This window comes from Salvelinus sp. IW2-2015, unplaced genomic scaffold, assembly GCF_002910315.2.
Source record: "Salvelinus sp. IW2-2015 unplaced genomic scaffold, ASM291031v2 Un_scaffold3441, whole genome shotgun sequence".
NCBI classification, from domain to species: Eukaryota; Metazoa; Chordata; class Actinopteri; order Salmoniformes; family Salmonidae; genus Salvelinus; species Salvelinus sp. IW2-2015.
In genome coordinates this window covers 2,108-13,462 of record NW_019944721.1, presented here as the reverse complement: position 1 = coordinate 13,462, position 11,355 = coordinate 2,108, and the positions used below count along the sequence as shown (strand labels likewise).

The 11,355-nt window shown below is 42.1% G+C and overlaps 3 long non-coding RNA genes across 4 annotated transcripts; all 3 read right to left on the bottom strand.

Annotated features, from left to right (window-relative positions):
* Positions 1-3,893: 3,893 nt before the first annotated feature.
* Positions 3,894-4,639, bottom strand: LOC139025867 (uncharacterized). The gene is made up of 3 exons (XR_011477531.1): positions 4,566-4,639; positions 4,334-4,414; positions 3,894-3,959 (listed from the first exon to the last, which is right to left on the bottom strand). It is a non-coding gene; the product is annotated as an uncharacterized lncRNA (long non-coding RNA).
* Positions 4,640-4,701: 62 nt separating this feature from the next.
* On the bottom strand, positions 4,702-5,398 carry LOC139025865 (uncharacterized). 2 transcript variants are annotated; one of them, XR_011477528.1, is made up of 4 exons: positions 5,262-5,398; positions 5,043-5,101; positions 4,954-4,996; positions 4,702-4,788 (listed from the first exon to the last, which is right to left on the bottom strand). It is a non-coding gene; the product is annotated as an uncharacterized lncRNA (long non-coding RNA). The 2 variants fall into 2 exon arrangements; XR_011477529.1 differs by lacking the exon at positions 5,043-5,101.
* A 102-nt stretch (positions 5,399-5,500) lies between these two features.
* LOC139025868 (uncharacterized) lies at positions 5,501-6,279 on the bottom strand. The gene is made up of 3 exons (XR_011477532.1): positions 6,191-6,279; positions 6,057-6,134; positions 5,501-5,556 (listed from the first exon to the last, which is right to left on the bottom strand). It is a non-coding gene; the product is annotated as an uncharacterized lncRNA (long non-coding RNA).
* Between the last annotated feature and the right edge of the window lie 5,076 nt (positions 6,280-11,355).

The following is an 11,355-nucleotide window of genomic DNA, read 5'->3' as shown; positions in this document are numbered from 1 at the left end:
CACCACACCAGCTTTTTCAGGGCGGTGCTGAAAATGACAGGGATTGACATTGAGATGGAGTTATTCAGTGATGATGAGAGGTTAGTATGGACAGAAATAGTATCACGAGGTAGGAGAGTACACAGGGGGTAATGGGGAGATGGGCGATACCTGGAGGGGGGTGGAGACAATCACAAAGACAGGTGAAACAGATCAGGGTGTGACAGAATACGTCACTGACACCCATTCAACAAGTAAGTAAACATGAGAGTTACAATGCATTCGGAAAGTATTCAGACCCCTTGACTTTTCCACATTTTCTTACGTTACAGCCTTGTTCTACAATTGATTCAATTGTTTTTCCCCCTGATCAATCTACACACAATACCCCATAATGACAAAGCAAAAACAGGTTTAGACATTTTTGCAAATGTATTAAAAATAAAAAACGATCACATTTACATAAGTATTCAGACCCTTTACTCAGTACTTGGTTGAAGCACCTTCGGCAGCGATTACAGCCTAGAATCTTCTTGGGTATGACGCTACAAGCTTGGCACACCTGTATTTGGGAAGTTTTTTCCATTCTTCTCTGCAGATCCGTTCAAGCTCTGTCAGGTTGGATGGGGAGCGTAGCTGCACAGCTATTTTCAGGTCTCTCCAGAGATGTTGGATTGGGTTCAAGTCCGGGCCCTGGCTGGGCCTCTCATGGACATTCAGATACTTGTCCCGAAGCCACTCCTGTGTTTTCTTGACTGTGTGCTTCGGGTCGTTGTCCTGTTGGAAGGTGAACCTTCGCCTCAGTCTTAGGTCCTGAGCACGCTGGAGTAGGTTTTCATCAAGGATCTCTCTGTACTTTACTCCATTCATCTTTCCCTCGATCCTGGCTAGTCTCCCAGTCCCTGCCGCTGAAAAAACATCCCCACAGTATGATGCTGCCACCTCCATGCTTCACTGTAGAGATGGTGACAGGTTTCTTCCAGACATGAGCCTTGGAATTCAGGCCAAAGAGTTCAATCTTTGTTTCCTCATACCGGAGATTCTTGTTTCTCATGGTCTGAGAGTCTTTACATGCCTTTTGTCAAACTCCAAGCGGGCTGTCATATGCCTTTTACTGAGGAGTGGCTTCCGTCTGGTCACTCTGCCATAAAGGCCTGATTGGTGGAGTGCTGCAAACATGGTTGTCCTTATGGAAGGTTCTCCCATCTCCACAGAGGAACTCTGGAGCTCTGTCAGAGTGACCATCGGGTTCTTGATCACCTTCCTGACCAAGGCCCTTCTCCCCCGATTGCTCAGTTTGGCCGGGCGGCCAGCTCTAGGGAGAGTCTTGGTGGTTCCAAACTTCTTCCATTTAAGAATGATGGCTGCCACTGTGTTCTTGGGGATCTTCAATGCTGCAGATTTTTTTTGGTATCCTTCCCCTGATCTGGGCCTCGAGATTTTCCTGTCTCAGAGGTCTACGGACAATTCCTTTGACCTCATGGCTTGGTTTTTACTCTGACATGCACTGTCAACTGTGGGACTTTATATAGAAAGTTGTGTGCCTACCAATCAATTGAATTTACCACAGTCTCACTCCAATTAAGTTGTAGAAACATCTCAAGGATGATCAATGGAAACAGGATGCACCTGAGCGCGATTTCGAGTATCAATGCATACTTATGTAAATAAGGTATTTCTGTTTTTTATCTTTAATACATTTGTAAAAATTAGCAAAAAATACTGTTTTTTTGCTTTGTCATTATGGGATGTTGTGTGTAGATTGATGAGGAATTGTAGAAAAAGGCTGTAACGTAACAAAATGTGGAAAAAGTCATACTTTCCGAATACAAAGAACAAACCAATGACTTGAGGGCCAGTCAACATGGTTAACTGTCGGACCTGGACTAGGACAGTCATCATGGTTTACTGTCGGACCTGGACTAGGACAGTCAACATGGTTTACTGTCGGACCTGGACTAGGAAAGGTCCATATGCATGGTTTTACTGGGTCGGTACCTGGACTAGGACAGTCCATCATGGTTTTACTGTAGGACCTGGACTAAGCGAACAGTCAACATGGTTTACTGTAGGACCTTGGACTAGGCAACAGTCACACCATGGTATTACTGTCGGACCTGGACTAAGGACAGTCCAACATGGTTTACTGTAGGACCATGTGACTAGGACAGTCATACATGGTTTACGTTGGTTAGGACCGGCTAGGACAGCAACAGAGTACTGGAAGACCGAAAACAGGACAGTCCCCATGGTTTCTGGTAGACTGGGAAGAAAGCAACAGTGTTCAGGACCCGACTAGAGAATCAATGATGTTTGTTAGTTAACTGTCCGGACCTGGACTAAGGACAGTCCAACATGGTTTACCTGTAAGGACTGGGACTAGGACAGTCAACATGGTTACTGTAGGCCTGGACTAGGACAGTCCAACATGGTTTAAACTGTCGGACCTGACTAGGACAGTCAACATGGTTACTGTAGGACCTGGACTAGGACAGTCAACATGGTTTACTGTCGGACCTGGACTAGACAGTCAACATGGTTACTGTCGGACTCGGACTAGGACAGAGTCAACATGGTTTACTGTAGGACCTGGACTAGGAACAGTCAACATGGTTTACTGTAGGACCTGGACTAGGACAGTAACATCAGTTTACTGTAGGACCTGGACTAGGACAGTCAACATGGTTTACTGTAGGACCTGGACTAGGACAGTCAACATGGTTTACTGTAGGACCTGGACTAGGACAGTCAACATGGTTTACTGTAGGACCTGGACTAGGCAGTCAACATGGTTTACTGTCGGACCTGGACTAGACAGTCAACATGGTTTACTGTCGGACCTGACTAGGACAGTCAACATTGGTTTAGCTGTAGGACCTGGACTAGGACAGTCAACATGGTTTTACTGTACGGACGCTGGACTAGGACAGTCAACATGGTTTACTGTACGGACCTGGACTAGGACAGTCAACATGGTTACTGTAGGACCTGGACTAGGACAGTCAACATGGTTTACTGTAAGACGCTGGACTAGGACAGTCAACATGGTTTACTGTAGGACCTGGACTAGGACAGTCACATGTTACTGTAGGACTGTGATAGGACAGTCAACATGGTTTACTGTCGGACCTGGACTAGGACAGTCAACATGGTTTACTGTCGGACCTGGACTAGGACAGTCAACATGGTTTACTGTCGGACCTGGACTAGGACAGTCAACATGGTTACTGTCGGACCTGGACTAGGACAGTCAACATGGTTTACTGTCGGACCTGGACTAGGACAGTCAACATGGTTTACTGTCGGACCTGGACTAGGACAGTCAACATGGTTTACTGTCGACCTGGACTAGTCCAGATTAAAAAGACTGTCTTCAAGAAAATGACATCTCCTCCAGACTTGATGTAGATTAGCTGGTTCTGAATGTCCAATGACATCTCCTCCAGGACTTGATGTAGATTAACCTGGTTCTGAATGACCCAGACTGTTTTTTATGTCTGTGAAAACCATCCCTAAAATGTGAATATGTGATATGTTCAGGTCGTTATTGTAAATGATGATGTTTTCTCAATACTTTTATTTTAGGATTCTGCTTCTAAATGACTGAAATGTAAATGTCACAAATGTCGTTATGTTGTAACCTGACTCTTCCAGGTACTGTGTTGGGGGCAGGGGTCCGCTGAGAGCAGTTGACTGGTTCTGCAGAGCAGCAGCTGCGTTCTGTACGGGCAGAGTTTTGTGAACGAGTGTCAAGACCTGTCCTGAATGAACTTCTGGACGGACTCCTGCACACACCAGTCATCAACCAGGAGGAAATGGAGTCAGTGAAGGTGATAGCTGAGAGGGCAGAGAAGGCACGTGACATCATCGACATGGTGTTGAGAAAAGGAACGGAGTCGTGTTCCAGATGATGAACCTTCTTGGGGAGCTGGACCCCTGTCTTTGTTCACAGCTTCAGATCAACAGTGTTGGGTACCAACCTAATGGTATGGGTACAGGTTGGCACTAATGGTAGAGGATAGCGTTGGGACCAACTAATGGTAGATGCTAGTAGCAGTGTGGAACACCTAATGGTAGAATGGATGTACGTGTGGGTACCAACCTAATGGAAATGGATGACATGGGTAAAACTAAGTAGAATGGATAGTACAGTGTGGAGGTACAACCTAATGTGATGATAGTACGTGGTACCAACCTAATGGTAGAATGGATAGTAACAGTGTTGGGTAACCAACCTAATGTAGAATGGATAGTGACAGTGTTGGGGTACCAACCTAATGGTAGAATGGATAGTAACAGTGTTGGGGTACCAATCCTAATGCTAGAATGATAGTAACAGTGTTGGGGTACCAACCTAATGTGTAGAATGGATAGTAACAGTGTTGGGGTACCAACCTAATGCTGAGAATGGATAGTAACAGTGTTGGGGTACCAACTAATGCTAAATGGATAGTAACAGTGTTGGTACCAACTAATGCTAGAATGGATAGTAACAGTTTGGGTACCAACCTAAGTGTAGAATGGTATAGTAACAGTGTTGACCAATCCTAATGTAAATGGATAGTACCAGTGGTTGGGTACCCAACCTAAATGGTAGAATGGATAGTAACAGTGTTGGAGTACCATCCTAATGGTAGAATGGATAAGAACACGTGTTGGGGTATCCATCCTCATGGTAGAATGGATAAGAAACAGTGTTACTATCCATGAGTGGTATTCACTAGGAAACATAGCCTGATCCTCGATCAACACTCCTATTCAACACCATGGGGTGTATTCACTAGGAAACAGACCTGCTCCTAGATAACACTCCTATTCAAGCACCATGGGGTGTATTCACTAGGAAACATACCTGATCCTAGATCAAACACCATGGGGGTGTATTCACTAGGAAACAGACCTGATCCTAGATCAACACTCTATTCAACACCATGGGTGTATTCACTAGGAAACAGACCTGGATCTAGATTCAACACTCCTATTCAACACCATGGGGTGTATTCACTAGGAAACAGACCTGATCCTAGATCAACACCAATGGGGTTATTCACTAGGAAACAGACCTGCTCCTAGATCAACACTCCTTTTCAACACCATGGGGTGTATTCACTGGGAAACAGACCTGTCCTAGATCAACACTCCTATTCAACACCATGGTGTTTCACTAGGAAACGACCTGATTCCTAGATCAACACTCCTATTCAACACCATGGGGTGTATTCACTAGAAACAGACCTGATCCTAGATCAACACCCATGGGGTGTATTCACTAGGAAACAGACCTGATCCTAGATCAACACTCCTATTCAACACCATGGGGTGTATTCAGTAGGAAACAGACCTGCTCCTAGATCAAACATCCTTTTCAACACCATGGGGTGTATTCACTAGGAAACAGACCTGATCCTAGATCAACACTCCTATTAACACCATGGGTGTTTTTACTAGGAAACAGACCTGATCCTATATTCAACCTCCTATTCAACACCATTGGGGTGTATTCACTAGGAAACAGACCTGCATCCTAGATCAACACTCCTATTCAACACCATGGGGTGTATTCACTAGGAAACAGACCTGCTCCTAGATCAACACTCCTATTCAACACCATGGGGTGTATTACTAGGAAACAGACCTGCTCCTAGATCAACACTCCTTTTCAACACATGGGTGTATTCACTAGGAAAACAGACCTGATCCTAGATCAAACACTCCTATTCGACACCATGGGTGTGTTTTCACTAGAAACAGACCTGATCCTAGATCAACACTCCTATTCAACCACATGGGGTTGTATTCACTAGGAAACAGACCTGATCCTAGATCAACACCCCATGGGGTGTATTCACTAGGAAACAGACCTGATCCTAGATCAACACCATGGGGGTGTATTCACTAGGAAACAGACCTGATCCTAGATCAACACTCCTATTCAACACCATGGGTGATTCAGTAGGAAACAGACCTGCTCTAGATCAACACTCCTTTTCAACACATGGGTGTATTCACTAGGAAACAGACCTGATCCTAGATCACACTCCATTCAACACCATGGGTGTTTTCACTAGGAAACAGACCTGATCCTAGATCAACCCTCCTATTCAACACCATGGGGTGTATTCACTAGGAAACAGACCTGCTCCTAGATCAACACTCTATTCAACACCATGGGTGTATTCACTAGGAAACAGACCTGATCCTATATCAACACACTATTCAACACCATGGGGTGTATTCACTAGGAAACAGACCTGATCCTAGATGCAAATTAATTACTTAAAAATCATACAATGTGATTTTCTGGATTTTGTTTTAGATTCCGTCCTCACAGTTGAAGTGTACCTATGATAAAAAATTACAGACCTCTACATGCTTTGTAAGTAGGAAAACCTGCAAAATCGGCAGTGTATCAAATACTTGTTCTCCCCACTGTATTTTTATATTGGGATGTGATGTTTTGCAAAATGTTTGAATATTTTCTAATCGTATTTTATCCACAGACTGAGAGCTAAATGACGTAAACCTTCCCTCTGAGTTTTATTGTGTTATTATATATTATGTATATTATTATATTATTTATTGACTATGGTTTTCCAAATCACCCAACACTGCTATTTTCTAAGGTTCATTTTAAGTGCATGTGCATTTCTAACCGTTCCTGAACCTGTGACCAGAAACTAGCTACATCGGGGCAATGCCAGAAAAATGGTCTATTGATTCTGTCTCTTCGCAACAAAATCTACAGAGCTGAGATTGTTGTATTGTTGCCCCATATATATAGCATTCTGTTTGGTGGCAAGAATTTTATTTAATCATTTAAATTGAAAAACTCCAAGTGTTGAGTCAAGTGTAGTTTTTGTACAAGTTCATAAACCATGTGTCATGGAATTGGTACATCGCAAAATCTCCTCCCATTTATTTTGCAACCTGTATGGCGCAGCTGTCAACATTTTTGTCCTCAGATGAAAACTGGTATATTTTCCTTTTCATGCCAGTTTGCTCTTAAACTAGTAGCTATCGATTATTTGATTTAAGCATGTTATCAGCTAATGTGACAATCCACTACTTCTGCCAGCGGTTTTCCCAACTTCAGCTGCCTCCATTTTCATGTATCGTAGTGCTTAGTGCGGCAGTCAGTTGGTTGTGAATGTGGAAACAGACATTCCCACATATTTTCAATAACTGCATATGTGACAACTTCCTTTATGCTTTTCATAATAAATATAATACAATTTTTTTTTCTCCCATAAATAATGTTTTTTTTATTAATCAATATATTTGAGTTTAACCATTACATTTGTTGTAATATTTTTCTCTACCTTTTACGGAGTATAAAACTGAGATTGTAACCAGCTTTGTATGGCTTGTTGAAGAAAGGGCGATACTTTAAACAAAATGTCATTTTCAATTAGTCAGAAATGAGAAGTTGTAATCTGTATGAAAGAAAAAAAGAAATTTTTGAACAAAGGATGAGTTTTTCTTAATAATCTACTGGAGAACCATTTTGGGTTTAATTAAGTATAATTGATGTATGAGTGGAGCTTTAAGTGAGAGGTTKAAAGCTTTAATATTTAATTTTATCCCCCCAAACTCATATTCATTATATAAATAGGCACGTTTAATTTTGTCTGGCTTAGCATTCCAAATAAAATTCAATACATTTTTCTAAGCAATTAAATATAGTTTTTGGTTCCTAAAATGGTTCCATAGTGCTCTTGTTGGAGTTTTAACATGATAAAGATAATGTATTCTGTTTCTGGGTAGTTTACTGTACACACACCTGTTACATATACACCTGTTACATACACACCTGTTACGAGATCATTCATACACAGCTGTTACATTCACACCTGTTACATACACACCTGTTACATGAGCATTCATACACACCTGTTACGTGATCATTCATACACACATGTTACATACACACCTGTTACGTGATCATTAATACACACCTGTTACATACACACCTGTTACGTGATCATTCATACACACATGTTACATACACACCTGTTACGTGATCATTCATACACACCTGTTACATACACACCTGTTACGTGACCATTCCTACACACGTCTGCTAGGATCATAACACACCTGTTCAGAAATACCATACAAAGAATATAAAAGAGGTGACCAAGATCCAATCATGGACTGAGATTACAGATGGAAACATAACTACACACACAGGAAATCTACTGGGTCTGCAGGCTTTTGCTTCAGCCCTGCTCTAACACACCTCATTCTGCCAGTCAAGGTTCTGATTCGACTGATTAGTAGAATCAGGTGTGTTAGAGCACGAGAACGGTCGGAGCAAAAGCCTGCACGGCCCAGTAGTATCATTCCAGGAGTAGGCTTGCCGTCCGTTTTGAATTCTACATATTCCTCTATCTCCATGGTAACCCCTGAGCATGACCCTTGACCTTTACTGATCAGCTTAAGCTGTCCCAAATGGAATCCTGTTCCCTATACAGAGCTCTATGGGCCCTGGTCTAAGTAGTGCACTACATAGGGAATAGGGCCCTGGTCTAAAGTAGTGCACTACATAGGGAATAGGGCCCTGGTCTAAAGTAGTGCACTACATAGGGAATAGGGTGCCAAACAAAAACCAAGATCAGGTAAACAAAACAACAGGGTGAAGAAAAACAAACGGTTCAGTTCCGTTCGTTGCTCGCTTGATCAGTCCTCCGCCTGTCGCTAAGCAACGGTCACTAGGCTGACACTACAACCCAGCGCCATGGATACAGGAACGGCCCGTGTCCAGGTGTAGCATACGGGTCCATACAAATAGGCTCTAATCTCAACTGGCACCTGTTCCCTATGAAGTGCACTACTTTAGACAGAGCTGTGGGGGAAGCAGTACATTATATAAGGAGGAGGGTGCAATTTGAGGGTGTGACCACAGACTACAGTCAGAGTTTGTGTGATTGTCTCTAGTTTAGAGGTGACAGTCTAGTGCGCAGAGATGAGTGGGAGGGGAGTGCTAGAGCTGTGTTCGAATACCCATACTAAAATACTGTATACTACATACTTAATGAGTATATACTACATACTATAGTTCATTTTAGTATACTGTATACTACATACTTAATTAGTATATACTACATACTATTAGTTCATTTCAGTATACTGTATACTATGTACGTAATGAGTATAATACTACATACTATTAGTTATTTTAGTATACTACATACTTAATGAGTATAACTACTAGTTAATTTTAGTATACTGTATACTACATAATTAATGAGTATATACTACATACTATTAGTTCATTTTAGTATACTGTATACTACATACTTAATGAGTATATCTACATACTATTAGTTCATTTTAGTATACTGTATACTACATACTTAATGAGTATATACTACATACTATTAATTCATTTTAGTATACTGTAACCAACGAGGTCTTTGCCTTCTCTACCGGAAGTTGATGCTGTTGCTATGCAACCTCTAGCTAGCTAGTTAGCGAAACAAATGACTAGTTAGCATTGTTCGACTTTGGTGTGTTATTAAATTAAATCTGGAGTGCTGGATGCTCTGGTCGAGGAGTGGGTTGATTTGAGCTTTCTGGTGCTGCTGGAACAATTTAATTACGCTTTTTTCCCCCGACGTTTACTGACACTGGCCATATTCACCGGCGTTGAGCGGCTCGTAAATTCATTATTCTGCGCTCTGGTCTCTCAGGCGAGATGCTGTGAAATCGAGTAGAGAAACAGAATTTACGAAAGCACAACGACTATACCATTTAGCTAAGAATGACGGGAATAATCAAGTCAATAAACGTTGAGTAGTTAGTTAGCCTGTAGTTATATACTGGCACGTTTGATGTATAAGTAGCCAACTACTGTAACGTTAGGTAGGTAGCTAACATACCGGTACATACAGCTGTAATGATATGCTGTGGTTCGTAAGGACAGCGGTAGCTAACAAATTGTCAGCCAAATAACGTGTAAGGTAACTTATTTGAAAAGTCATTCTTTATTCATTGCTCAACAGTTTCTTAACATTTTGTCATAATTAGTTTAAGTAATGAATTTGTCTCCGCTCTCGTTTGACTGATTCAGCAACATATTTTCCGCCATTTTCTTCAAATCTGAAAACGATGTGAAGCCCCGCCATTTCCTGAAGAATTGCATTATGGGCCCTAAAGTACAGAAGTAGTGTCCTCTGCGTTAAATTTAATATGTTGGCGAATTTAGTACGACATCCGGGAACTTTTGGCATGCTAAACTATATCATACTATGACAATAAGCATACTATAAACTCAAATCACGTCACAAATAGTACGGTTAGTGTGGATAGTATGAATATTGAAAACTGATACCATCTGTAAAGACATCCTATTGGAGGAGATGAGGGGAGTCTAGGATTACCATCTGAAATGACACCCTATTGGAGGAGATGAGGGGAGTCTAGGATTGACCATCTGAAATGACATCCTATTGGAGGAGATGAGGAGAGTCTAGGATTACCATCTGAAATGACACCCTATTGGAGGAGATGAGGAGAGTCTAGGTATTACCATCTGAAATGACATCCTATTGGAGGAGATGAGGGGAGTCTAGGATTACCATCTGAAATGACATCCTATTGGAGGAGATGAGGGAGTCTAGGATTACCATCTGAAATGACATCCTATTGGAGAGTGAGGGGAGTCTGGATACCATCTGAATGAATCCTATTGGAGGAGATGAGGGGGAGTCTAGGATTACCATCTGAAATGACATCCTATTGGAGGAGATGAGAGTCTAGGATTACCATCTGAAATGACACCTATTGGAGGAGATGAGGGGAGTCTAGGATTACCATCTGAAATGACACCCTATTGGAGGAGATGAGGGGAGTCTAGGATTACCATCTGAAATGACATCCTATTGGAGGAGATGAGGAGAGTCTAGGACTACCATCTGAAATGACACCTCTATTGGAGGAGATGAGGAGAGTCTAGGATTACCATCTGAAATGACATCCTATTGGAGAAGATGAGGGGAGTCTAGGATTACCATCTGAAATGACACCCTATTGGAGGAGATGAGGAGAGTCTAGGATTACCATCTGAAATGACACCCTATTGGAGGAGATGAGGAGAGTCTAGGATTACCATCTGTAATGACACCCTATTGGAGGAGATGAGGAGAGTCTAGGATTACCATCTGAAATGACATCCTATTGAGGAGATGAGGAGAGTCTAGGCTACCATCTGAAATGACATCCTATTGGAGGAGATGAGGAGAGTCTAGGATTACCATCTGAAATGACACCCTATTGGAGGAGATGAGGGGGAGTCTAGGATTACCATCTGAAATGACATCCTATTGGAGGAGATGAGGAGAGTCTAGAGATTACCATCTGAAATGACACCCTATT